The sequence below is a fragment of the Papaver somniferum genome, unplaced genomic scaffold (assembly GCF_003573695.1).
Source record: "Papaver somniferum cultivar HN1 unplaced genomic scaffold, ASM357369v1 unplaced-scaffold_118, whole genome shotgun sequence".
NCBI lineage: Eukaryota > Viridiplantae > Streptophyta > Magnoliopsida > Ranunculales > Papaveraceae > Papaver > Papaver somniferum.
In genome coordinates, this window is record NW_020620825.1 from 11,373,978 (window position 1) to 11,379,694 (window position 5,717).

General features: G+C 39.0%; 1 pseudogene; it reads right to left on the bottom strand.

Moving 5' to 3' along the window:
• Positions 1–1,658: 1,658 nt before the first annotated feature.
• Positions 1,659–1,758, bottom strand: LOC113330765 (annotated as a pseudogene).
• Positions 1,759–5,717: the final 3,959 nt, after the last annotated feature.

Here is a 5,717-nt window from a genome sequence, read left to right on the forward strand (position 1 = left end):
ACAAGTCTGAGAATCGAACCACTTTTACCACTATCTACAAATCACATCAATTTTTGGCGCCGCCGACGCGGACTTGTTTTTAGGGTTTTAGATTTATTATTTTTATTTTTTTTATTATTATTTTTGTTCTTTTTTATGTTTTTGGGTATTTATCTTGTGTCTACAGGTTCTGGATCAAAAAGAAAATTGAGCCAAAGAGTTTGGTGATTTCATAAAGACTTGGAGCTAAAGATTAAAGCAAAAAGAACAGAAAAGAAGACAATTTTATTTTAGGGTTTGTTTATTTCCTTTTAGAAAAAAAAACCGTATTAGGGTTTATTATTTTTGTAATTTTTCTTTTCTTTTTGGACTTTTGGACTTCGGGACATTATTATTTTTATTATTACCCTACGGAAGGGTACTTTAAATATAAACTGTTTGCAGAGAAGGAGGACAATTACGATATTATCTCTGCACCTTGGGTTCGTACACTAGACATCAGAGTCAGTGGCCCGAGTCGACTACAACCGATTCATCCCCCGTCTGGAACGGGAGGTAAGATTCTAAACACTCGCAAATCCCCTGTCAGCGAGTTACTGGACTCTTTTATATGCATATATGTTGAGGACTGAATATAGACATTTATTTTTCTAGTAAAGGGCAAGGCCTGGACATACAAGATAAGGGTTCGGATTTCATCACCATTCTCTTCTTGCCCGCTTTAGGAACACGTAACCTACGCGAACCTAAGCCTAAAATTTTGACTAGAACGAGACCGATAGGGTAACGAGCTTAACAGGAAAGTCATTCGAAAAATATTGGTTACTCTTTTAAGCATACTTCGAAGTTCTTGACGGTTTCTGTAAGTTGAATGCGTGACTGCGCCGCCTTGTAATACAGGTGGGGCCTTGGGTATCAAAGATCCACCGAGCTTCCCTCGCCTCTATTCAACTTACGTTAACTCGGATTGATTCCAGAGGGGTTTGCTTAAATTGTAACGAATTCCCGTTCGAAGGATTAGAAGCTGGTCTAGAAACAATCTAAGTGGATCCATCATGCTTTTTGTTTGCTAGAAATCAATAGGTTTGATTTGATTGAGTCGGCCTTGATTTGTGTTTGCTTACCCTTCCAATTTAGAAAATTCTATTGTATGCCTGAACGTAAAAGAGACGCACTAGGTAGATTTGTTAAAGAGAAACCTAGTAGTTCGAAGCGTCTCGATTACCTTAATCTAGAGAGTCCGACTTTTGAAGAGTCTGTTTTTGAACGTCCTTTGACTGAGAAGAGAATCCTTGTTGCTCCGATAGCGCCAGAAATGGCAACTTTGAAAGCTTTGTTGAATCCAACTAGGACTACTCGTCCTTCGTGTATTAAGTTAGTTGAAATGGAGGCACCCTATGAACTGAAACCTGGGACCTTACAGATGCTCCCAATCTTTTTAGGGAAAGAAAATGAAAACCCTTATTACCATGTTAGGTATTTTGAGGAAATTTCCAGTACTCTAAGAATTAGAGGCTTAGATGATGATGCTTTGAAACTTAGGTTATTCCCATTTTCCCTGAAAGATAAGGCCAAGTCGTGGCTATATAATTTGGACTCCGAGTCAATTGATACATATGAACAACTTACATCTGCTTTTTTCAATAAGTTTTTCCCTAGGCACAAGACATCATCTATTAGGACGCAAATATGCACGTTTTCACAACAAGAGGGAGAATCTTTATATAGGTATTTGGAAAGGTTCAATGATTTATTATCCCAGTGTCCTCATCATGGTTTAGAAAAGGTTAGGCTAGTTCAGATCCTTTATGAGGGTTTAAATTATTCCACAACGACCATGGTTGAGTCTCTATGCACTGGTGGATTTGAAAACCAAACTGTTGATGCGGCGATGGAATTTTTTAATGAAATCGTCGAAAAAACCCAGCAACGGGAAAATAGTAGGGCACCTCAGAAAACAATTCTTTTAAGTAGAGGAAACGTTAATAGGGTAGAAGGAGGCTATGAATCAGATGCCAAAATTGCTGCTATAGCAAAAAGGTTAGAAGCTTTAGAAGTGGGCCAGACTAGTGGTAGAGTGGAGCCTTTTTGGGAAGGCCAGAATATTGAAGAGCAATCCAATGCTCTTTACAATAACACTAGATTTGATAACCGTCAAAAAATTGACCCATATTCAGAAACCTATAATCCTGGTTGGAGAAACCATCCGAACCTTTCATGGTCTAAGGGCCAAAGTCAAGGTCAGTTTAGTAATTCCAATGCTCCCCCAGGTTTTGGCTATACTAAGAATCCTTCAGGACTAGCTCAGTTTCAGAATCAGTCAGATAAGAAAATCCTAAGTTTAAAGGAATTCAGCAAACTAGCTAGTAACAGGATAGGACAAGAAAATAGTCAGGCTATTTCCGAGTTAAAAACCCAGGTTGGTCTGATAAGTGATTCTTTGAGAGAAAAAGGTAAGTTTCCTAGTCAAACACAACCCAATCCTAGAGGAGTTCATGAATTAGGTGCAAAACCATCGAATCAATTGAATGCTGTTAGAACCCTTAGGAGTGGTAGAGTTGTATACAATAAGGTAACCATGCCCGATAGTGAACATACTGTAGTTCACCCTTCAAAATCTCACCTCTCAGGAACAGCAGCTGAGGAGACTGATAAAGTTTCTGATGATGTGAATTCGGTTCCTGAAAGGTCTAATTTTATGCCTAGAGCCCCATTTCCTCAGCTATTAGTACCAACAAAGAGGGAATCGAACTTTAATGACATAGTGGAGGTTTTTAAGCAAGTTACCATAAACCTTCCTTTATTAGATGCAATTAGGCAAATTCCTGCTTATGCCAAGTTCCTTAAGGATATGTGTACGCGAAAGCGAAAACTTAACGTCCATAAGAAAGCTTTTTTAGCTAGTCACATAAGTTCAATCATTCAGAACACCACAACTCCAAAGTACAAAGACCCAGGTTCTCCTACCATTGCTTGCACAATAGGTAACTTTCGGGTAGAAAAAGCTTTACTTGACTTAGGAGCTAGTGTAAACTTACTGCCATTCCATGTATACTTACAGCTAGGACTTGGTGAAATGAAACCTACTCAGATGACACTGCAGTTAGCTGATAGGTCTGTTAAAATCCCTCGAGGTGTTATTGAGGATGTTCTTATTGAGGTCGAAAAGTTTATTTATCCAGTGGATTTCGTGGTCCTAGATACCCAACCTGTCCCTTACCCAGAGAACCAGATACCTGTGATTTTAGGTCGCCCTTTTTTAGCTACGTCTAATGCGATCATTAACTGTTGAAATGGTGTGATGAGTTTATCTTTTGGTAATATGACTATGGAGATGAACATTTTTAATGTCAGTAAGCAACCTCATGAGCTAGATGACACATGTGTTGAAGAGGTGAACATGATAGAAGCCTTAGTTCAGGAGTCATTACCAAACATTTTGTTTGAAGACCCATTAGAAAGCTGTCTATCCCATTTTGGTTTAGATTTTGACGATGATAGCACTATTGAACAGGTTAATGCTCTATTAGATTCTACTCCTGTGTTAGACACTGATATATGGAAAAGCTAGGTTCGAACCGTTACCAGTTTCTGAGACTACCCTAATTCCTTCTTTAGAAGATCCCCCAAAGTTGGACCTTAAACCACTACCCGATACTCTAAAGTATGTGTTTTTAGGCCTATCTGAGACTTTACCTGTGATTGTAGCTTCCGATTTGGATAGTGATCAGGAAAGTAGGCTAGTAAATGTACTTCAAGACAATAAGGAAGCTTTAGGTGGACTATAGCAGACATTAAGGGTATAAGTCCTACTGCGTGTATGCATCAGATTCATTTAGAGGAAGACTCCAAACCTTCTAGGGAGATGCAACGTCGACTGAACCCTAACACGAAAGAGGTAGTTCGAAAAGAGGTGCTTAAGTTGTTAGATGCGGGTATTATTTACCCAATTTCAGATAATAATTGGGTCAGCCCTGTTCAGGTTGTCCCCAAGAAATCAGGTATCACTGTAGCCCAGAATGATAATAATGAATTAATTTCAACCCGAGTGACCACGGGATGGTGTGTGTGTATTGACTATAGGAAATTGAACAAGGTCACAAGGAAGGATCACTTTCCCCTTCCTTTTATCGACCAAATGCTAGAGCGATTAGCTGGACATAGTCACTATTGCTTTTTAGATGGCTACTCCGGTTATAATCAGATCGTTATTGCCCCAGAAGACCAAGAGAAAACCACTTTTACATGTCCCTTTGGTACCTTTGCGTATAGACGCATGCCTTTCGGGCTATCTAATGCCCCTGCAACTTTCCAGCGTTGTATGATGAGCATATTTTCTGATATGGTAGAACGGTTCTTAGAGGTCTTTAAGGATGATTTTTCAGTGTTTGGTTCATCTTTCGATGAGTGCTTGCATCATTTGACATTAGTGTTGACTATGTGTAAGGAAAAAAATTAGTGCTTAATTGGGAAAAATGCCATTTCATGGTTAAATCAGGAATTGTGTTAGGGCACATCGTCTCTTAAAAGGGTATAGAGGTAGACAAAGCCAAAGTTGACCTTATTAAGACTTTACAGGTCCCAAAAACCGTAAAAGATATTAGGTCATTCCTAGGGCATGCAGGTTTTTACCGTCAATTCATTAAGGATTTTAGCTTGATTTCTAGACCTCTTTGCAATTTTCTTGCTAAAGATGTTAAGTTTGTCCTTGGTGATGCTTGTTTAGAGGCTTTTGAGAAGCTTAAAACTTTACTCACTACTGCCCCGATAGTCCAGGCACCTAACTGGAACCTACCCTTTGAAATTATGTGTGATGCTTCAGATTATGCTATAGGCGTTGTGCTAGGTCAGCGAGAAAAAATTACTCCATGTGATTTACTATGCTAGCAAAACTCTGAATGATGCCCAAATGAACTACAACTACCGAGAAGGAATTGCTAGCCATCGTGTTTGCCTTGGATAAGTTTAGATCCTATTATTAGGTTCTAAGATCGTAATCTATACTGATCATGCTGCTTTGAAATACCTTTTGTCTAAGAAGGATACCAAACCTAGATTGATTAGATGGATCCTTTGTTACAAGAATTCCAGACATTAGAGACAAAAAGGGTGCAGAAATGTAGTAGCAGACCACTTGTCTAGGCTAGTTGTTAGTTCCCCTAATATTCCCTTCCTATAAGGGATTTTCCTGATGAACAATTGTTCTCTGTTTCCCAATCACCTTGGTATGCAAATATAGTGAATTATCTTGTTACTGGTCGAACCCAACATTGGGGTAAGCAAGATCGTTCTAGGTTTTTAGCCGAGGTTAAGCATTTCTTTTGGGACGATCCTTATCTGTTTAAGTATTGTCCGGACCAGATTATTAGGAGATGTGTATCTGAGAGTGACCAGTCTAGTATTATCTCCTTTTGTCATGAACATGCATGTGGGGGTCATTTTAGTGCTAAGAAGACTGCTGCTAAGATTTTGCAGTGTGGATTTTACTGGCCTTCGTTGTTTAAAGATTCCCATAGTCATTGTGTTTCTTCTGAGCGTTGCCAGAAGTTAGGAACCATTTCCCGTAAAAATATGATGCATTTGAACCCTATTTTAATGATTGAGGTCTTTGATGTGTGGGGCATTGATTTTATGGGTCCATTTCCTATTTCGTTTGGTTATTTTTACAAACTTGTCGCTGTAGACTATGTGTCTAAGTGGGTTGAGGCGGTTCCGTGTAAAACGAATGACCACAGGGT